At 33.0% G+C, this 24377-nt stretch overlaps 1 pseudogene; it reads left to right on the top strand.

The window, feature by feature from the left end:
* Positions 1-2410: 2410 nt before the first annotated feature.
* On the top strand, positions 2411-23846 carry LOC132270151 (protein DOWNY MILDEW RESISTANCE 6-like; annotated as a pseudogene).
* Positions 23847-24377: the final 531 nt, after the last annotated feature.

Genomic DNA, 24377 nt, shown 5'->3' with positions numbered 1-24377 from the left:
CTTGTTGAAACAACCACACACACACACCATTGTCACAATACATGCCTTTCCCCTCATTAATCATTTATTAAAGGTGTAAAGGAGTTGTGCTTAGTGGTCATCTCTAAACCCCAAGATCTCTCTCTCTCATTTTACCTCTATTGCATTATTGTTTAGTTTAAAGTGCATTTTAGCTTAATTCAACCACCAACCAATCCTTTGATCACTTGACCTACTAACCCTAATTTTGATTCTACGACCTTTTGCGACCCTCACAATCCCTTGGGACGATTCCTACTCACCCTAACTATATTTTTAGTGAAAGGTAGTAGTGGCAAATTATAAATGTAAAACTTTGCCCTCGCCTTAATGCACACTCTTAAGCTTATGGTGTAGCGCGACGACTTCCAACCACCAAGTTTTTGGCGCCATTGCCGGGGATTGATTGATTGGCAACGTTGTATTTGTGGAATCAATTAGGAATTGGTACTCTTTTGATCGTGTCTTTATTTTATTTTATTTTTATTACTTATTGTGTTGGTTCTTGTTTGACTAGGAGTATTGAGGAAGAAGGTGAGCAAAGAAGCATCCAAGCAAAGAAGCTAAGCAAAGCATGGAAAAAGGCTAAAATTTTAAAAAAAATTGTTAAGCTAAAAAGCTAAAATTTTTTGGAGTTGAAGTGCTATAGGACCTTTGTGAGATCTTTCTACCCGCGTGGAGGCATGTATTTCAATTCTTAGATAAATCGTGAGCTCGCGTAGAGGCAATTTTGCTTTTCTTTGCATGTTGTTCAAGAATGGGAGTATGGGATCATTGTATATGGAGATTTGTTGATTGATTTGTTGCGGGGGCGAAGTGTTTGCTTAATTGTTTTCATTATTGTTGTTCCTAGAATTGCATGCGGTCTTGACCAACCCCATCACAACCAATGGAAAATCTAGAGGGTCATCTAGGTTATTTAGACCCAAATCTCATAGAACGTCCTCCTTTTCATCAATTCCCTCCCGAAGTTCAAGCTCCAATTCCTCTAATGGTCCTTCGTGATCATTATAATCTCCATGCATACCATGCACCTACTTGCATCATTCTTCCAAATTTTGAGGCCAATCAATATGAAATCAAGCCTGAGACCATTAAAATGTGCCCACTCTTTTATGGCTTAGATGGTGAAGAGCCATATAAACATCTTAATGAATTTCTTGAGATATGCTCCACCGTGAGGTACATGAATGTCCTGGAAGAAGTCCTTAGACTACTTCTCTTTCCCTTCACCCTTAAGAACAAAGCAAAGCATTAGTTTAACACTTTGGGGGCAAATTCAATAACTTCTTGGTTACAAATGCAAAATGAATTTTTAAAGAAATTTTACCCTGTGAGTTTGACCAATGTTATGTGATCTTCTATTCATGAATTTTCTCAAAGGGAAGGGGAGTTGTTGCATGAGGCTTAGGAGAGATTAAATGACTTGCTAAGAAAATATCCACATCATGGTATTCCAAAGTGGCAAGTTGTCTAATATTTCTATGAAAGCCTATCCGATATGCACAAGGACATAGTTGATACATCATGTGGAGGTTCATATTTTGGAAAACATGAAGATGACATTTGGCATCTTTTTAAGAAAATGAGTGAAAATTCTTTGCATAAATATTACATTTCTCGGTTTGATCATAATTCTAATGAAAAAGAGAAAAGTGCAAAAGTGTGTCAAATTGAAGAATCAAAAGAAATTGTAGCCGAGGTTAAGACTCTTTCTAAAAAACTTGATCAATTCTTGTTAAGTCAAAGACCGGCTATCAATTCATCTCCTCTTCATCATTTTTCTCATTCTTGTGAGCCTTGCATGACATGTTCAAGTGTTCTACATAATACTTCCAATTATCCCCATAGACATGTGTTTAATGAACATTTTGAACAAGTCAATGCTACATTTGTTCATCCTTATTCAAGTGCATACGTTCCAATGTGGAATGAGAATTCAAGTCCTTACCAAATCAAAAATCTTCAAAGCAAATACATTCCACCTCATAAGAGGAATGGAGGTTCTCAAGGAATTGTTTCTTCTTCTCATCACCAAAGGATGAACCATTTTTCACATCCTCAAATGTATGATTCCCAAGTTGGCACTCATTATCCTCATGCACCTTCTAGCAATCCCACATTCGAAGACAAAGTTTTGGTAGCCTTAGGTAGCTTAGAGATGAATACCAACTTGTTGCATTCCCATTCTCAATCCATATCAAAGCTTGAATCCCAAATCGAGACCATAGCTAATGCATTGAATGCAAGAGAAGTTGGGAAATTACCTAGTCAACCCGATAGGAATCCAAAAGCCCAATTTTGTGTGGAAGCAAACCCTACATCGGGGTGTTCTTCCCAAGCTCAAGTGCAAGCCATCACCACTTTGAGAAGTGGTAGACAAGTAAACAATATGGTTGAACAACCAAAGGAAAATAGTGAACCGGTGCAACCAAAAGTTGTCACCCGTCCCGTTGCCAATCCTACTCTTACTTCCTTAGATGAAAATGTTCCTAATCGGAATCCTCAAGCTTCTTCATCAATTCCTCTAGTTGCAAGGTCTTATAAGCCAAAAGCTCCATTCCTTTATGCTTTAAAAGAGACTTCACCTTATGGGAGGTAAGAAGGAAAAATTTATGACATGATGGAAATTTTTAAGCAAGTCAACATAAATCTTCCTCTCTTGGATGCAATTAGGCAAATTCTGCCTTATACAAAAATTTTGAAAGATCTTTGCACACAAAAGAGGAAGAGCAAGGGACAAAGCCCTAAAAAAGTGTTTCTCACGGAGCAAGTAAGCTCCGTGATTCAACATAACACTCCACCTAAGTTTAAAGATCCTGGTGCTCTGACCATTTCTTGTGTGATAGGAAACTATGAAGTTCGTAGAGCTCTTCTTGACTTAGGAGCGAGTGTTAACTTAATTCCTTACTCCGTGTATGTCCAACTAGGTTTGAATGAGTTGAAGCCAACTTCGATGGTGCTTCAATTGGCCGATAGATCTGTCAAAACACCTAGGGGCATGGTTGAGGACATTCTCATCAAAGTTGATAAGTTCTACTTTTCGGTTGATTTTGTAGTTCTTGATACTGAGCCGGTTGCCAATCCGACCAACCACATCCCAATTATCTTGGGAAGGCCATTTCTTGCCACTGCAAATGTAACTATCAATTATAGATCCGGGGTTATGGACCTTTCTTTTGGTAATATGATGGTCAAGCTTATTGTTTTCAATGCAGGTCGACATCCCATAGATGAAGACGAGTGTTGCCTTATAGATGTGTTAGATGAGGTTGTTAAAGAATCAATTCCAACCATGGTTAAGAAACAACCAGTTGAGGATGAACTTTCATCCTTTCTATCCGATGATCCTCTTGCTTCTTATCTTCTTGAAATGTATAGCAATTGTGGGTTTGATGATGAAAAATCAATGAATGAAGTAAGTAATCTCATGGAATCCGTTGCAAGCTTGGATTTTCCACCTTGGAAAACTCCAATTGAGCCTCTCCCTCCACTCTCTAGCACTCCACCAATCATATCTCTAGTCTCTCCACCAACTCTTGAGCTTAAGACTCTACCTTCAAATCTCAAGTATGCATTCCTAGGCCCACAAGACACCCTCTCGGTCAACATCTCTTCAAGTCTTGAAAAGGACCAAGAAAATGCTCTCTTAAATGTGCTTAGAGAAAATAAAAAAGCCATACGATGGAGTGTAGTGGACCTAAAGGGAATTGACCCTTCTATTTGCATACATCGCATACTTATGGAAGAGGATGCAAAGCCTTTTAGGGATGCCCAAAAGAGACTTAATCCAAATATGAAAGAGGTGGTAAAAAAGGAAGTTGTCAAACTCTTAGATGCTGAAATCATTTACCCAATCTCTGATAGCAAATGGGTGAGCCCTACTCAAGTGGTTCCCAAGAAATCGAGGATTACTGTAGTTGAGAATGCAAAGGGAGAGGAAATCTCTAAGCGTACTGCCAATTCATGGCGAGTATGCATTGATTACTGCAAATTAAATGCCGCCACTAGAAAAGATCACTTCCCTTTGCCATTCATTGATCAAATTCTAGAGAGATTGGCTGGGCAACAGTACTATTGCTTTCTTAATGGCTATTCGGCTTATAATCAAGTAGCCCTTGACCTATTGGATCAAGAGAAAACCACATTTATTTGTCCATTCGGCACATTTACTTATAGATGGATGCCTTTTGGGTTGTGCAATGCTCCCTCTACATTCCAAAGGTGTATGATGTCAATTTTCTCGGACATGGTGGAAGAGTTTCTTGAAGTTTTTATGGATGATTTTTCTGTATTTGGGACCTTATTTGATGCATGCCTTAAAAATCTAGATTTGGTGCTTAAAAGATGTCGTGAAACAAACCATGTTCTTAGTTGGGAAAAGAGCCATTTCATGGTTCAAGAGGGTATTGTTTTGGGTCATGTCATCTCAAGGAGGGGGATTGAGGTAGATAAGGTGAAAGTTGAGCTTATTTCTGAATTGCCTCCGCCTTCAATGGTGAGGAAGTTTGTTCCTTTCTAGGTCATACCGGCTTCTATCGTCGTTTCATCAAAGACTTTAGCAAAATTGCTCGACCCTTGTGCAATCTTCTTGCCAAGGAAACTCCTTTTGTCTTTGATCAAGCATGCCTAGATGCCTTTCATAAATTGCGTGCTTTATTATCATCCGCTCCTATCATGCAACCCCCAAATTGGTCATTACTATTTGAAATTATGTGTGATGCTTCTGATTATGCCATGGGGGTGGTTTTGGGGCAAAGAGTAGGGAAGCTTCCATGTGCCATATACCATGCAAGCAAAACTTTCTCGGGAGCTCAATTGAACTACTCCACTACAGAGAAAAAGTTACTTGCCATAGTATATGCCCTTGTTAAATTTCGATCCTATTTCTTAAGGTCTAAAGTTGTTGTCTATTCTGACCATGCTGCTTTAAGGCATCTTTTGACAAAAAGAGAAACAAAACCTAGATTGATTAGATGGATTTTGCTTCTTCAGGAATTTGACTTTGAGATCAAAGACAAGAAAGGCACCGAGAATGTGGTTGTAGATCATCTTTCAAGGTTATTGATAGTTACTTCCCCTAGCCCACCAATTCATGATTCTTTTCCAGATGAACAACTTTTTCAAATTACAAATGGGCAAATGCCTTGGTTTGCTGACATTGTGAATTATTTGGCAATTGGCAATCTCCCAACTTCTTGGTCAAAGAACGAGAAGAATCGTTTCTTTGCCAACATCCGGAATTATTATTGGAAAGACCATGTCTTGTACCGTTATTGTCCGGACCAAATTGTGAGGAGATGCATTCCGGAGAGTGAAATTCCAAGTGTTCTTGTGTTTTGTCATACACTTGCATGTAGGGGGCATTTTAGTGCAAAGAAAACCGCCTTGAAGGTTCTTCAAAGTGGGCTTTTTTGGCCCACTATCCATAGAGATGCCTACAACTTTTGCAAGTCGTGTGAGAGATGTCAAAAGATAGGATCCATGTCAAAAAGAGACATGATGCCCTTGACCAATATACTTGTTGTATAAATCTTTGACATTTGGGTCATTGATTTTATGGGTCCATTTCCTATGTCCTATGGTTTTCAATACATTCTCCTTGCCGTTGATTATGTTTCCAAGTGGGTGGAAGCTTGTGCTACCAAAATAAATGACCATTCGGTGGTTATTTAATTCATCAAATCCAATATCTTTGCTCGTTTTGGTATGCCTAGGGCTATGATAAGTGACGGAGGAAAGCATTTTTGCAACCAATTCTTAAGGCACTTATTTCTTAAGTACTCCGTTACTCACAAAGTGGCCACTCCTTACCACCCTCAAACAAGTGGGCAAGTGGAAGTGTCTAACCGGGAAATCAAGCATATTCTTGAGAAAACAGTTAACACCACCCGGAAAGATTGGTCACAAAAGTTAAATGATGCCTTGTGGGCTACCGGACAGCATATATGACTCCCATTGGCATGTCTCCTTATTGACTTGTATATGGAAAGCCTTGCCATCTTCCGGTTGAGTTGGAATATAGAGCCTTGTGGGCGGTTAAAAAGCTCAATCTTGACCTTGACAAAGCCGGAGAAAATCGGTTATTGCAATTGAGTGAGTTGGAAGAGTTGAGGCATAATGCCTATGATAATGCCAAACTCTACAAAGAAAGAACTAAGGCTTTTCATGATAAGCACATTGTAAAGAAGTCTTTTGAGCCCGGTCAAAAAGTTTGGCTTTTCAACTCTAGGTTGAAACTCTTTCCGGGAAAGTTGAGAACCAAATGAGAGGGTCCTTATGAAGTCATCTCTGTTGCACCTCATGGGGCGGTCGAAATTCAAAGTTTGAAAAAGGGAAACATTTTCAAGGTTAATGGACAAAGATTAAAACCCTACATTGAGGGCCAAGTCTTTTAAAGACATTTAGAGGCTGCACATCTAATAGACCCTATTTATGAAGATATCTAGGGTTGCTATGTAAAATGAAAATTTTTTTTTTTTACTTTTTCGATCGATCTTAGATGGAGTTTCGATCGATCTGAGGTCTCAACACTTAGAAAAATTTTTGACCTGCATCAACCTACATATTTTCAGCTCTCTGTCAGATCGATCGAAAACATTCCTAGATCGATCTTCACATTTTCGATCGATCCAACTTCTTGTTCGATCGATCTGAGGTCTCAACACTTAGAAATTTTTTTGACCTGTATCAACCTGCATATTTCACCTCTCTGTCAGATCGATCGAGTATTTTGTCAGATCGATCGAATATGTCTGCAGGTTTTGAAAATTTATGTTTACTTTTACTTCTATTTTTATTTTTGTTTATATATCACAAATCCCAAAAATATTTCTTTTATTTTATTTAGTTATTTTTATTTTTCAAAAAAAAAGGGTGGTTTTTCTAAGTAAGACGTTAAACTTAGCAATCATTGTTCATATTTCTTTTGTTTATTCAAAAAATATATATTCACCATTGTGCCCTTATGTGTAGTCATGCATACTTTCATGCTTCAGCTAGGGCTTGATCTCATATCTCTCTTTCATCTTGTACTACATTGCCTTAGATTGCATGCCTTGGTTATTCTTATCCCATTTGCTATTTGATGTGAGTTTGCTAGTGTGATTATTCAAGTAAGTTGTTGATTCTAAGTTTAGGGGAGACGTCTTTCAAAATGGATCGCAACCGAGCTTCATGTCTTTGCTAACATGGTAAACTCTTTCCATCTTTTTCATTGTTCTCATTGTACATTGAGGACAATGTGCGGTCTAAGTTTGGGGGTAAAGTGACTTTGTTGCATTCTATTTAAGTTTGAGACTTGATTTCATGATTGAGATTTGGGATCCATTTTAGCGATGATTTTAATCTTTTGAGGACTATATTGCTTAAAATTTAAAAATTGTTTGACTTGAGAGCCCAATACTCTTTGTATGCCTTGTAGATGCCATTTAGGAGTAAATTTTTCGAAAGATTGATATCATGCTTGCACTTGTGGTCCACATCATCCCGATTTTGTGATTGTTTTGAGATTCAATCTAGTCTTCTACACTAGTACAGGCGCACACTAGCACCCAATTGTGGGGTACATGCTTTGTTGACTATTGAATTGGTTATATCCCAATTGAGCTTACATTCTTGATAAAGGTGGATAACAATCCCTTTTCACTAAGTAGCCGGGATTCTAGCCTCATCAAGTATTGAACTTCTCGCGCCGAAAGGTGGAGGGCCCAAACTCTAGGTTAATAATTGAATAAAAAAAAAAAAAAAAAAAAAAAAAAGAAAAAAGAAAAAAGAAAAAAGTGAGGACTTCTCCCAAAAGGTGAGAAGTGAGAAATGATTAGATGGAGGTTGTTTTGATTTGTAACCTAATTGATTTGAGCTTGCAAGTCCGTAGGGGTGTTTGAACGCCTAATGCCCTAAAGCCGTCTGTTTTGGGAGTCATTGATCTAACGCTCGATCTCATGAATTTTAAGCTTAATAGATCAATACATTGCACCATGCTTCCATCTTTGATCCTAAAAAAAAAAAAAAAAAAAAAAAAAATGAGAAAAAAAAAAATCGAGTGAAAAGAATAAGCGCACCTAGAATAATAAAGTTTTAATAAAATGTCTACTTTTTGTCTTGATGATCGGTACTAGATTTGTGTGCTAGTTTGAGGGTAAGGATGTGATTAATTCTTTAATTGGCTTAGATAGCAACACATTTGATGTCGATCCACTCAAAAAGGATTCTAGTGTTGTTTTAATTTTCATGATCATTTTCTTGATGTGTGGAGGACCACATTTGCTTGCTTGATGTTGAAATTTTGGGAGATTGCTTATAAATGTTTGAAACAATGCATACTTGAGGTAGTTTTCTCCCAATACTTGTTTGCAATATTGGTACCTCTTTTGAAAGAATGAGCTTAATGTTTATGGGTATCATTTTTAGAAACCCTCACGAAACTTCACTCGTCCACTAGGGGTAACCTAGGGGTTTAAAAGGCTTGTTGCATATGCTAAATGCAATCGTGTTCCCTACGAAAGTGGCGTTATCCATTTATTGTTTTCTAGATTCATACTTGTATAGTTGTTCATTTAATTCCTTTACTTTCTAGTTCATTGCTAAGGACTAGCAATATTTAAGTTTAGGGGTGTGATGAGCGCTGAAAAGTGCGCATTTAAACCCCTTAAGCTTAGGTATTCTAGGACCTTTATCTATCTTATTTTCTCGCCTTAGATTAATTTCGTGTTATTTCCATTTTCAGATACTTATCCCCTAAATAAGCTAACTCAACCACCAAATAAGAGCAGAAATGAAGCAATTCTGGGATGAATAAAAGAAAGGAGCAAAGTAGAGCAAAAGGAAGCTTAAAGGTGGAATTTTAGCATCTTCGATCAATCCAACATCAGTCTTTGATCGATCGAACTTCCATCGATCTCAGCACTTCAAGATAGATCCAAGCCATGATGTCATTTTCAGAGATCCCAAAAGTTTGATCGATCCAACATCATTCTTCGATCGATCAAACGTTCTTGTCTTTATCCAGATGCCAAATCTTATCCAACTGTACCACCCTACCAACCACTTGTGTCCTTTTCTAAAAAATATCTTCAAAATATCTCAGGTTTGTTTTTATCCCAAAAGGCGCCGCCATTGAGGATCGATCCAGTCTAAGTTCGATAGATCTCAGCCATGTTCGATTGATCCAAGTCCAAGGTTCGATCGATCAAACTTCTTCCAGTGCGAAAAAGTTAAATTTCCAGCTCACAAAAAGTTGTCCTTTATCCAATCATTGAGGAATATTTGTTGTACGACCCCAGCTTATTTTGGGTGTTATTTGACCTACCTATATAAGGATAAGGATTACTTTTTACATCATATCATATCATACCTAGTAGAACTCTTAGAGAGAAAGCTTAGAGGAGAAGAAGGCTAGAGACACCATTGGAGACTCTTCATCAACCAAGGAGCAAATCTTTACCATGGAGTTAGCCCTTGAGGGTTGGAGGACACCATCCATGAGTCGCTAGACATCCTCTTGGGGCTAGAGTTTGCCCTAAGCATGCTTTCTACATCTTGATTTATGTATTTTTGAGGGGATTTGTATTGTGATACTTGTTTTAACATATTTATATATATAGATCTTGTTTATTCAATGGTTTGTATGGTTTAATGCTTCCAATTGATCATTCCATTCTATCCATATGTCTATGTATGTTAGAATAAATGTTCATGTGTTTGCCTCTATTTCTTGTGTTGTTGATGCATGTCTATGTGTATTAATGCTATAGATCTAGAGATTGTCAAGACATAGTGCTTAATGGAATGTCCTTGTGGTTTATTTGATGGTTCATGCTTATTTCTTGATGGATTGTGCCTCTCCCTTAGTTAATTAGCTTAATTTCATGTCATTAGCTTAGTTGTAGTGTAGTGGTAGCTAGATGTTAAATGGGAGGACAATCCATGCTTGTTGTTTGATATTCCATACTCATGAAAGCAAGTAGCATATTTCTCTAATTTTATATTGTGTTTGGTTGTGAGCTTAAAGAAAGGATTAATGGCTTAATTTGATATGTTGTGCTATCCACTATGTTGCTTAGACAATATATGCTTAATTTGTCATCCATGCTTGTTGAAACAACCACACACACACACCATTGTCAAAATACATGCCTTTCCCCTCATTAATCATTCATTAAAGGTGTAGTGGAGTTGTGCTTAGTGGTGATCTCTAAACCCCAAGATCTCTCTCTCTCATTTTACTTCTATTACATTATTGTTTAGTTTAAAGTGCATCTTAGCTTAATTCAACCACCAACCAATCTTTTGATCACTCGACCTACTAACCTTAATTTTGATTCCACAACCTTTTGCGACCTTCACAATCCCTTGGGACGATCCCTACTCACCCTTACTATATTTTTAGTGAAAGGCAGTAGTGACAAATTATAAATGTAAAACTTGGCCCTCGCCTTAATGCACACTCTTAAGCTTATGGTGTAGCGTGACGACTCCCAACCACCATTGAACATGACTTCAAAAAGTGCATTAATCAAAACATAGCATTTTATTTATCAACACCATTACTACAATTGGATAGGCCCCATCTTCCTACATAATGTAACCATACAACCATACAACCTAAACATCCAAAATATCATACAACAACCCCACACCTCTAAAACAGTCCTAACTTCAACTGGATAGGCCTCATCTTCCTACATTGCTTCACTTAATAATAAGAGCAACAAATAAATTTAGAACAGAGAACCCAAACAAAATAAGGCTTCTAATAAACACAACACTTGCAACTGAATTGAGAGCTACTGGAGGAGCTTTTTCTAACAAGGGATAAGCTGCATGAGGCACAAGATGAGCAGCTAGAGGAGTTGTAGCTCGAATGTTATTTTGGGTAACAGGAGGAATCCCCCATTTAAAGTATTTGCAAACCCTTCTACTGCACTAAAAATAGAGCCTACGAGGATTGTTTGTGGATTCAGAAATGAATACGGAAGCTCTTTGGCCACACCAACACCTCTTATTCATGATTGAAACCCAACATTGTTCATTTCAAACATCTTAAAAAATTCATGACATACTGAGCTAAATAAAAAATAGATCTATATTTACACAACCTCTGTATGTATATATAAACTGATATGCTGAAATTTTCCGAATACAAATCCCTTAAAATTTTACGAATGATAACTTCTCTGTTTTCTCTCTCTTCAATTTTTAGAAATCGAACTGAGAGACTCCATGATTGAGGAGCGAGACCAGAAAGCAAAAAAGGAGGAGGAAGAAGAATAGAGAGAAGAAATGAGAGAACGGACTCCCTATCATTATATATATATCAAAAAACACTAATATAGACCCAATGACAGAGACGGGATTACCTTTCACTAGAGTACGAACAGAGGGTTAGATGGAGTAGACCACGATAGAGACTGAATTTGACTAGATTTGATCACGAACAAAGGTGAGAGAGAGGGGATCTAACCACGAACAGATGAATAAGGTTGATATAGGGAATCAATTTTGTGTTTTTCTAATATTGGGTTAGCTAGGGTTTTAACAAATTGGGGGTGTTTATATAACGATTTGAGGGTGTATATACTAGTATATACAAGGCATGTTTGGCCATAACGGTCACAAGAGGGTTATTTCATCTTTTCAAATTTTAAAGGGTATTATTATCCATAAAATTCACTTTCTATCTCAAGTGTTTCAAATAACAGTGAATTTTCGTCGGACGGTGGCCGGAAGGGGCAATCTGGAACAAAATTGCATACTTTAGGGGGTTATTTGCATAATTGCTAGTTCAGGGGGTTTTTTACTTGTTTACCAATACTTCAGGGGGGTTTTTGCATTTTTTCCTTAAATATATAATCTATTAAATATATAAGTTGTTTTTAAATATATATATATATATATATATATATATATATATATATATAATAATTAACCACTAACACAAAGCCAAAAAATCAAGAGACATCTCATCTATAACTTGACATTTTTCCTTTAATCTGCACTACTGTTGTTTGATAAACTGAAAAATAATTATTAAAATTTTAAGAGTTGAATTTTAAGTGCAAAGTTTTTAAGTGGTATTAAGAAAATAAATATTTTTAAATATTTTTTAAAAATTTCAACGTTCAACAGTTAGCGATAATGATAACCCCATTACTTAAAATTTTACCACATTTTAAGTAGCCTTTTTCAGTGGTATACAAATTGCGTTATGAAACTCACTTAATTGGATAAGCATTTATTATATTCAGAATTAAGCGCTCAATTGAATTATCAAACAAGAAATCATTGAAAGGTTACATATTTAACTACTAGCACCTCTTTGAAAATCACAAAATCCAATAGACACCTTCTTTACAACTAATGTCCTTTCCACAACTTTCACATTCCAACTGTATATGTTTCTTCATCGCCTTCTCACTCTATGTGGAAAAAAGTATATTAAAGGTTCAAAAGGAACCCAATCATTGGAGAACAAGTATTAGTTGTGCCAAAGGCGCTGAACACATTACAGGCGTCCGTGTTGTACTATCGTTGGAGAGTAGGTATTCGGTGTGCCCAATGCACTGTGCACAGGGCACATCATAGTTGTCCGCGGGTACAACATGCGCGAACATAAATCACTACAATGTACACAGTGCACCGTACTCATCGTAGATATTTTCATCGCTGGAGACTCATCTTTGTTTCCTGAGCATTAGATTAAAAAACAAAATCCTATTTTTTTTTTTTTTTTTTTTTTTAAAGGTATGATTTTGAAATTTGCTTTTTTATTACCATTGTCTCTTACACTCCATGCTGCTCATTTTAAAAATAAAAAAAATAAAAAAAAATTGTATAAGGGTTAATTAGGTTAGCCATTTTCACTTTCTCTTTTCTTGACATGTACCCAATTGAAAAATACAGTATGAGATTTAGGGCTGCAAATGAACCGAGTTGTTCATGAATAGTTCGAGCTTGGCTCGTAAAAAGCTCGGCTCGAGCTCATTCATTTAGTAAACGAGCCGAGCTTGAGCTCTATTTTCAAGGTCGTTTAGTAAACGAGCTAAGTTTGAGCAACATTAAACTCGGCTTGATAGGCTCGTGAACAAGCTCGTTAACTAGCCCATTTGTATTATCATTCTACAAGCCCATATTTAATTATTACATTACATCTAAAAGATTTAGCCCATAAAAGTATAACTCTAGCCCAATTTACATTATTTCATTAAGGCCCATTAGTCTACCATCCAAATAAGATTTCATCTCAACTTTAGAATCTAATACATCTCAACCGTTGGTTTACTAAAGTTAAAAGAGATGGAGAAGATAAACCCTAGAACTACAAACTACTCCGGCACGTCCTTTTTAGCTCCTCACTGTTAACCCTCCACAGCCATACACAGCAACTCTCTCTCTATTGTTCTCTATCAGATCTTAAGCTCAAGAAAAGATTAAATAAGGGATTAAGAAATTTCAGACAAAACGACAGATTATTAATGGGGTCGATAACCATGTCAGATTTGATTTTAACTTGAAGCTCTGTATTTTTTTTTTTCTTATCTGATCCATATATATCAGATGGATTTCTTTAACCATGTCATGTTTGATTTTAACTTGAAGCTCTGTATTTTTTCTTGTCTCATCCATATCAGATGAATTTCTTTCTTATTGAAGACGCATATAGATTTTGTTTAGGAGATGTTCTTTGATTGGTGATAGTCGGTAGGTAGACAATCCCGAGCCGAGCTGAGCCTGAGCTTGGCAAATCTTTACCGAGTCCGAGCTCGAGCTTAAGCTTGGTTTAGCCAGGCTCTCCCGAGCCCAAGCTGAGCCCGAGCAGCTCTCTAAAGTTGACGAGCCGAGCTCGAGCAAACCAAAGCTTGGCTCGGCTCGGTTCATTTGCAGCTCTGATGAGATTCTTAATTAACTTTGTTTATTTATTTTTTCCCTACATTCTTATCAACCAAACAGGGCAATTAGTGTTTTTTAAGGTTCTACATGTAACCTGACTATCTTACAAATAATTGTATTTGCAGATTTCAAGTCCACAAAAATGCCTAAAAAGAGTACATAAAAAATGACTACATTGGAGGCCCGTTGTAGAACTAAAAGAGTCCCTCATCTGCACTCAAGAGGCATATCCAACATGAGAAATTCCATTCTATATATATATATATATATATATATATATATATATATATATATATATTTTAAAAATCTGGTAATGTTTAGGATGAATCACAATTTTTGAATTGATAAAAAATAAAATAAAAAATCTAAAGATATAGCACTTTTGAGAAAATATATCACTTTTGCAGACTCAATGATGACTAAGATTGAATCTTTGAATGAAAATACCTCAATCAAGGTACTTTTTAAGTCACTAAACCTTTTTTAACATAAAAAGATTGGATCTTTGAAATAAAATGAGAGTTTTTAGTTAAATTTATTCGAGTTTTCTTCGAAGGCACAACGAGTTTTTTAGCGAGTAAAGATTGAATCGCGACTTCATAGAGAACTCAAATAAATTTAACTTAAAACTCTCATTTTTTTTCAAAGATTCAATATTTATACATTAAAAAGGTCTAGTGACATAATAGGTACCTTGATTAAGAGTTTTTCTTTCAAAGGTTCAATATTTACTCATTAAAACACGGTCTTTTGGAATTTAATTAAGCAGCAATAAAAACCTAAATATATATAAAAATAAAAATATTTTAAAAAAAAAAAATTCTTTTTCATTCATAACTAAAATTAATATATTAGTTCACTCAAATATATATATATATATATATATATATTAAACTCTAAAGCTATTATTTATTCTGACTAGTCATGTAAATTTATTCAAAGAGTTCGACTCTCACTCAAAATACTCTCAAATATTTATATACTCTCAAGTACTATTCAGTATTCTCTCTTTCGAACTCTAAATTAATAAATTTTAAAAATTTATCTTCCAACCGCAAAATTGTGAAATTTATTTATTTATTTTTATAAAATAATTACTGAAGTTGTTGGTGTCTAAAGTTTTGACGTACTGATTTAAGCTTTTATAACAGTTGACTTCTATAAAATTTATTTATTTATTTATTTATTTTTGGGTACATAATAAATTCATTACCTTGTAATAGCACATACACTTTTCTAGTATAGTATGTTGAATAATTTATTTATTTATAGGCCGGGGTAGAATTGATAACTCAAAGTTAGCCTTAATTAATTAATTTGAGTTGACCTTAAGTAATAGTGTGAGTTCAATCCGATTAACTCATAAACTATTTTAACTCAATCACTATAAATATTTATGTTATTTTAATACAAATTTAATATGAATATTGAATTTGTCAGTTTTTTTTTTTCATTCTATATAAATTTTATATTAAAATTAATTAATGGGTTACATCACTTATTTAATTTAAATGGATTAAATGATAAGTAACGTAGTTATTAAACAGATTACATGATTATGTGTAACAAGTTATTTTTGTGTTAAGTGTTTGAATTGACATGTAGACTATTATGTGGCGGAGATGTATATGATCTGCTAACAATATGAATTATCACACCTTAACAAACATTCAAATTTGATATTTATAAATAGTAAAATATAAAAATATCTTCCATTTTTTTGTTTAAACTTAAACTTATATTAAATATTGAAATAGATGAAAAACTTCAATTTGTATTAAGCAATCTTGTTTATTACTAGATTATATATATATATAACAATGTTGTAGATTATTTTTTTAATGTTGTAGAAAATTAAACCCTACAAAGCTCTTGAATTATTTTGATTTTTTTCTTGTTCGATGTTTTATCATATTTTATTATTATTATATTTTGTTGTCAAGAAAAAATTATTTTTATATTTTATTAATTTATCAATAGGAAATATAGAACTTTCAAAGCTATGAAGGACAGATCATAAATGTCCATGTGACAAACCTACCACCAGTGAAACCCACCCCTTGTTTGGAGGAGAATTTAAAGTAGATGTTAGAAGTTAGCTCTCCTTTAATGAATAACAAAAGCTGGGCATATTTAATTATTACAAATTAAATACAATTATTGTTCTCGAAAATCATAACCATAGGAGATGATAGTCAATATTTAATTTTCATTTAAAATAATTTTTGTAACTCTGAGTCTTGATAATGAAGTCATCTCTACCATCTCAAGGTGATAGAATATAACTGAAATCAGTGAATTATTGTCTTTTTACAAATAATTTTCCTCAACTAAAGATGGTCCTTATGAACTATTCGTATTAATTTGTTGTAATTAAGGACAAATTCATTATAAAAGATTATTTTACCCTTTCTAATTATAATTATCATTTTTTATTAAATTATTTTTTATTATATTTTCTCTTATTCAAAAATTAATTATACCATTTACCTTAATTTTAAAATTAGTATCAATTTATCATAAAAATGGGGGGAAAAAATAGATTAGTAGCTACCATTTTCTAAAATGATTAACTTATTATAATAAAACTTATTATACTCACTTTAAAAAAAAAAATTGGTGTAAAAAAATACCTTCTTATTCATACAATATTCAAGAAAATTTAATAAATTATGTAAATACAAAATATCTTTTTTATGCAATATTAATAAATTAATTAAATAAAAAAATATCTTCTTTTTATGCAATATATTCATGAAAAATTAATAAATTACTTAAATTATTTCAAAATTTTCTATTTAATATTTTTATTTAAACAATTAATTTCAAAATTAAAAATAAAATTATGCAAATTTAATGGAGAATATTTCATCAAATTAGTATGAATTTTTTTTCACAATTTATTTCAACAAGAAAAATAGATAAAGTGTAATACAAGAAAAAAGGGTACTATGGTCGTTTAATAAAATTAGTCAAGGCAATAGGACATTTTGCAACTAAATGTGAGAAATCAAGGGGTTTTATGCACAAAAAATACTTTAAAGAGATTATTTACAAATTTGAACATATTTCATGAGTTTTATTTTTATTTTATTTATTTATTTATTTTGTTTTTTCGCATTTCAGAGTGTAAACTATCACATAATAATGTTCCATTTACATTACCTCAAAATGAATTAGGATAAAGAGGATTTGCTTTTGGTCAATTCATAAGTTTGATTCAAAAAATAAATCAAACAAACAATTAGTGGAATAGGGAGTTATAAGCCCACATTCCTAGGAAAGCAGGGAATCCATGAGTGAGTGATTTTATTTTATTTTTTATTTTTTTCACTTTAAAATTGTGTTTATGGCCAACAGAGCTGAAGATGTGCTGGCGCAAATATATATGTGGTAGCCCACGCACGCAATCACATAATTTTCCTTTGGCATTTTTGAATTCGAAAAATCTACCATTTTCGTTGGTGTAATATTGAAAAGAAAAATGATATATCTTTCGATTTCAACTGCCGACTATTTTTCTAAATTTAACGTGATTAGAAATGAGTTGAAGAGAAAGATATGGTTACGGAATTTTTTTTAAGAGTTCCACCGTAATCCAACCATGTTGGATTCGGAAGAGAAGTCGGCAATTAACGTCGGAAGATCTATTATTTCTTTACTGAAAAATACCTATGTAGCAAAGGGTTTAGTCGATATCTCTTCTTTCTTTTAATCGGAAGGTCTAGGGTTTCAATTTGCAGCAAGTAAATGTGTGTCTACCAAAAACGAAAATAAAAAAAGATTTGCCGATCTAAAGATGGTTCGGAATAAGTTGAACTAGATCAATTTGATCCTCTCAATTAAGAGTGACCACAAATCAAATCAGATCGGATTAGGCATCAATCATAATCCAATCGGCTCTCAACGGATTGAAAAAATTTTAATACGCCACCAATCTGTTGGACAACAAATCAAATTGGATCTATGAAATAACATATCGGATTGGATCCGCAGATTAGGGTTTTTTCTAAATAGTCCAATATTGTTTAGTTTTTTTTAACTATAACCAAATAGATAAAATTTTAATTTATCAACATTAATTTATATATTTAAATGATCCTTAACTAATACATTCTTAAAGTCAATTAAATGATCATTAACTAATTAAATTAATTAATAAATTCTTTGAATATATAAATATCTCACGGATCTGAATAGACTCGTTGATCAGGATCGGATCAGATTTTAACGAATTTGTGATCCAATCCATGAGTTACCGATTTTTTTTTTTTAATCCACCACCAATCTATGAGTGTAGCAATTTAATTCAATCTGTATGAATTGGATTGTATTCGTGGATTCACGAATTATTTGCCCACCCCTATTCTCAACCCAATTTTTTTTTTCCTAAGAAAGCTTATTGCAACTATTAGTGTAAGTGCAATAGTCAATTTAATGCCAAATTTCATTGCAATGACGAGTACATTGTGATTAAAGTAGTCTTATGTAATACCCCGTATTTTTATGAAAATAATTAAATGGATTTTAATTAATTATTGTTGTTTTAATTTATTTTATTTATTTACATGTGTGTAGTTAATTATTTGCAATTTGGTATTTATAATATTTTAATTATTTTAAGTATATTTATTTTTATATGTGCATTGTTTATGTTTGGTATTTGAGGTGTAGTTAGATTTAATTTTGGGTGTATAATTAGATTGAGTTTTGGGGTTGTAATGGAATTAGATAAACCGTTTGGGGCAAGTTTGTAATTAATGACAAGTTGTTTAGGAATTTTGAAATTGGTTTTCTTGGTTGCTTTGGTAAGACTAACGAGGCACCGAAAGGAGAAGAAAGAAAAGAAAAGAAGAAAGAAAAGGAAAAGGGAAAGGAGAGAGAAATGATGAGGGATGAGTGATGGTGTTGATATTTTATTTTTTTATTAATTGGTTTTGTGTTTGTTTTGAATGAGGAAGAGAAGGTTACGGGAGAGAGAGCTATAGAGATAGAGAGAGAAGTAAAATAAGATGAAGTAGAAGAAGAGAAAATTGAGATGAAAGGTGGACGGAAGGGCTAGCCGGCATTGATGGATTTTAGTTTTGGTGAAATAGACTTCAAATTTTAAATTCTTAAGGCAAGTTTTACTCTACTCTACCCCTTTGAATTTATAAGCATATCACCTTGATTGATCAAAATTATGGTGGTTATTTTAGTCTATCACTTTGATTTAAAATAAAATAATAGTTTTATTTTATTTTGTGGATTTAAAATAATTTATTAATCGAAATTCTATGAACATGATTATCCTTTATAAAATTATAGATTTAATCATGTATATATATGTATGTGTTGTTGTTATAATATCGTGTTAGATGTCTTGTTAAGATAAAATTATAATTATATTTTATTTTGTGGAATAAAATAATCTATTAATCGGATTCTATGAGCATATTTATTCTTTGCAAATTTATAAGTTTAAATATGCGTGTATATATATATATGAGTAATGACAGAGGAACCGAAAAAGAATCCTCGCATTAATACTGAATTTGACGTGATTGGCTATACTTATCACGTATTAAAACAATTATTTTTTAGAAACTATTTAAGTAGATTAAGTGAACAAAAACACGTGAGATTCGAGATTTATTCGAAGAAATCATTCGGTGACTTTATCATTTTCCTATATATATATATATATATATGTTGTTATGATGATTAAATTTGTATTTTTATTAAATTTGTATAGATATATTAAATTTTGTTGTGTACGATTAGTTATATTAAATGATTGATTAGATTATTATATATATTAATTATGGTCCAATTTATTAATTATGGCCCAAAATATTAATTATAAGCTTTTGGGATTTTTCTGGTATTTTCTGGATTTTTTCGGATTATTATTAGAATTATTTTATAATTTTTGGAATTAAAAATATATTCCTAGAGGGTTGATGCATATGCGGATCTGGGCCAATTATTTAATATGATGAAGGTTGAATGATTCAGTGTGATACGGTTCACAGAAATAGGGTGCACACGCGAATCTAGTGGTTAGATTTAATTGATGAAAGGGCATCCGATCCAGTGCTTCTTGGCACATGGAGATCTGGTGTATGGGTGCATCTAAACCGTTGACTTGGTCTGGTCACAGATGAATAATCTAGTATGGGTGGACACATATGAGCTTAAGTGAGATAATCTGGTGTGGACGCGCTCACAGTAGCGTTTGAGCTCAGCTTATTATTTTGCCTCTTTTGTGTCATGGAATTGAAACGGTCATAACTTAGTCGTTTTAACTCCAAATTAGGTCATTCTTGAGCCTAAATTTATGAAATTTTCATTAGCTTTCCAATGGTTTAAATTTCATTTTTAGATTCCTATACTACTAGGAGATATTTATGTTACTATGATCGTGTCTACACCAGATTATCTCACTTAAGTTCACATGTGTCCAACCATACTAGACGGTTTAGATGCACCCACGCACCAGATCTCCATGTGCCGAGAAGCACTAGATCGGATGCCCTTCCATCAATTAAATCTAACCACTACATTCGCGTGTACACCCTATTTCTATGAACCGTATTACACTGAATCATTTAACCTTCATCATATTAAGTCAATGGCCCAGATCCGCATTACACCGGATTACAGTTATATATTTTTAATTCCGAAAATTATAAAATAATTCTAATAATAATCCGAAAAAATCCAAAAAAATACCAGAAAAATCCCAAAAGCTTATAATTAATATTTTGGGCCATAATTAATTAATTGGACCATAATTAATATTTATAATGATCTAATCAATCATTTAATATAGTTAATCGTACACAACAAAATTTAATATATCTATACAAATTTCATAAAAATACAAATTTAATCATAACAACATATATATATCAAATTTCTGAAAAATACAAATTTAATCATCATAACAACATATATATTTATATATATATATATATATATATATATAAATATATATATATAAACACACACACACACACACACACACACACATATTTAAACCTATAAATTTGCAAAGAATAAATATGCTCATAGAATCCGATTTATAGATTATTTTATTCTACAAGATAAAATGTAATTATAATTTTATCCTAACAATACATCTAACACTAGATTATAACAACAACACATACATATATACACATGATTAAATCTATAATTTTATAAAGGATAATCATGTTCACAGAATCCGATTAATAAATTATTTTAAATTCATAAAATAAAATAGATCAAAATTATAATGGTTATTTTAGTCTACCACTTTGATTTAAAATAAAATAAAACTATTATTTTATTTTAAATCAAAGTGGTAGACTAAAATAACCATTATAATTTTGATCCATCAAGGTGATAGGCTTATAAATTCAAAGAGGTAGAGTAGAGTAAAACTTGCTTTAATGATTTAAAATCTAAAGTCTATTTCACTGGAAATAAAATCCGTCAATGCCGTCTAGCCGTTCCGTCCACCTTTAAACTCTCTCTTATGTAACCTTCTCTTCCTTATTCAAAACAAACACAAAACCAATTAATAAAAAAATAAAATACCAACACCATCATTCCTCCCTCATCATTTCTATCTCCTTTCCCTTTCCCTTTCCCTTTCCCTATCTTCTTTTCTTTTCTTTTTTTTTCTTTCTTCTTTCGGTGCCTCATTTGTCCCAACAAAGCATCCGAGAAAACCAATTCCAAAATTCATAAACAACTTGTCATTAATTACAAACTTGCCTCAAAAGGTCTATCTAATTCCATTACAATCCCAAAACTCAATCTAATTCCACAAAAATCCCAAAATTAAATCTAACTACACCTCAAATACCAAACATAAACAATGCACATATAAAAATAAATATACTTAAAATAATTAAAATATTATAAATACCAAATTGCAAATAATTAACTACACACATGTAAATAAATAAAATAAATTAAAACAACAATAATTAATTAAAATCTATTTAATTATTTTCATAAAAATATGGGGTATTACATTTTTTCCTCCTAACAAAGGAATTCCGTCCCCGAAATTCAATACATTGCATTTTTTTTTTTTCATTCATAAGTGGGCTTTACTCCATTAGAATGGTGCCACTAAACACACATAAATTACATAATTATAACGCATAATACGTGGTTCCTACTGTCAAGAACACAATCAAGCTACACTAGGAACATTGCATTTATTTGCAACTAGATCACATCAACATCTATATGCCAGTAACCATATATCCTTCTCTCAATGAAAAATTTCGCAACATAAAAACATGAAAACATTATATACTTAATAGAAATTTGGGGGTATCACATCTTGATTCCAAAAAAGATCAAATGTCGCAACTTTCTTTTATATATACTATTCATTTTATGCCCTCCAACCTATAGTTCATATAAAAAATTTCAAATGTAACAACTTTCTTATACTCTTCATTTTATGCTGCTTATCTGTTGCTTAATTATGTGCAAGAATTAGTCTAATGTCATATTCCATTGCACTGACAGGGATTTTGTGAGTAACTACAACATAGAAGTTCAAAAACTTGGGTTCCAATTGCAGGAATTGATATCGGAGAGCTTAGGCCTCGATAAGGACTGTGTCAAGAATATTTTGGGTGAACAAGGATAACATATGACTATGAACTACTATCTGCCATGTCCAGAACCAGAGCCGACTTATGGATTGCCGGCACATACCGACCCTAATGCCCTTACCATTCTCCTTCAGGACCAATAAGTGGCAAGCCTTTAAGTTCTCAAGGATGGGAAATGGGTAGCTGTCAAACCCTATCCAGATGCTTTTGTCATTAACCTCGGCGATCAATTACAGGTAACTTGAGGTTTTCATTGTGCTAACATGAAGTTTAGATTCATCATGACCTACATTGAAAGTTATAGATTTCTTTAAAGTGAAAGTGGAATTCGTCCAATTTTTTTTTTCCTTTCTATTCACTCGGATCTCTCTCGTTTCATCGATTTGTCTTTGGCTAAAGAAATGTGTTGAGAAAGGGTCTGGGTCAAATAGCAATGATTCGAAGCACAAAAGACCAAGGTTGTGTTCGACTGCATGGAATGCGAGCTTTGGAATTGGAATTTGTGGAATTGGGAAAAAACAACTCATAAAATTAAAACAAACTTTTCTCCAATTCCAATTCTAAAGCTCCAATTCCATATAGCCGAAAACAGTCTAAATATAGTTTAAATCCTGAGATTAAAAAAATGGTTTCGAAACTTATGATTAAAAATTGTTTAATCTGAGCCCTTCAATTTCACTCCAGATATTTGAATTTGAGTCTAATTGTTAACCAATGCAACCATAAAAATTTAGTGCCACATAACATAAAAGCAACCTTACAACATGACTCATGAATACTGAATTTTATTGTCCTCACATGCTAATCAATGTGGGCTTAGTTTTTTCATTAATAACATGTGTTTTTGGGATAGTGAAATTCCTAAAAAATTAGGTAAAAATTATAAATTATTCTCGATGATCTTCATCAAAAGATATGTTCTGCAACATATTTGTATTATGAAGTGGATTGAAATGATCAATAATGAGTGATTGTAGGCACTGAGTAATGGGAGGTATAAGAGTGTGTGGCATCGAGCAATCGTCAATGCTGATAAAGCAAGGATGTCAGTGGCTTATTTCCTCTGCTCGTGTAATGAAGTCGTAATCAGCCCTCTCGGGAATCTGACAGATGATGGATTGGGAGCCATGTACCGGAGTTTTACCTATGCAAAGTATAACAAGAAGTTTTGGAGCAGGAACTTGGACTAAGAACATTGCTTGGAACTTTTCAAGAACTAAAATGGTCCTAACACCAACTTTTTAAGAGAGTTGTGGTAAGAATTGTTTTCCTACTATTGTTGCCAATGTCTTGTTGTCTAGTATTTGCTATATGTTTATGTGTTGTGGTACGTTAGGGTCATGAAATTATTTTCTGAAAAAATCACAATGGTTACATTTTAAAATTCCATTTTCATAAAATAAAGTCGTCGATCCTTAATTTTTTTTATGTTTTATGTGACATATAGTTACGAGTGACAATGATAAGTAGAATTGGTTTTAATATATTATCATCGAACATTGGGACTTTGATTTTCAGTTCATCCATGTTTTGTTTTTGGTAGATTTCAAAGAATAATGAACAATGTTGTAGATGAACATCATTTCATCAATGTAATTTGTGGCTCAAGATATATTTCATGTTTATGAGATGGTTGATGCTTGAAATGAATATATGCTATATATATACACACATAAATACATATTGGTCCAATCATCCCAATATATTAATACAAACTTTCGTTCCAAAGTTATAGAGAATATCCTAATAAATTTGTAAGTACCAGAAATTCGTAATCACATCACATACTAAGAAAACTAATTACAATTAACAAAAAACATAAGGCTGTCATAAAAAACCCAAACATTGCTAGCAACTTCACAT

This window comes from Cornus florida, unplaced genomic scaffold (genome assembly GCF_030987335.1).
Source record: "Cornus florida cultivar Cherokee Brave unplaced genomic scaffold, ASM3098733v1 CherokeeBrave_3.0.0_Hap2_Chr08, whole genome shotgun sequence".
NCBI lineage: Eukaryota > Viridiplantae > Streptophyta > Magnoliopsida > Cornales > Cornaceae > Cornus > Cornus florida.
Note: the sequence above shows the minus strand (reverse complement) of the source record. Positions and strands in the feature narration are given on the sequence as shown.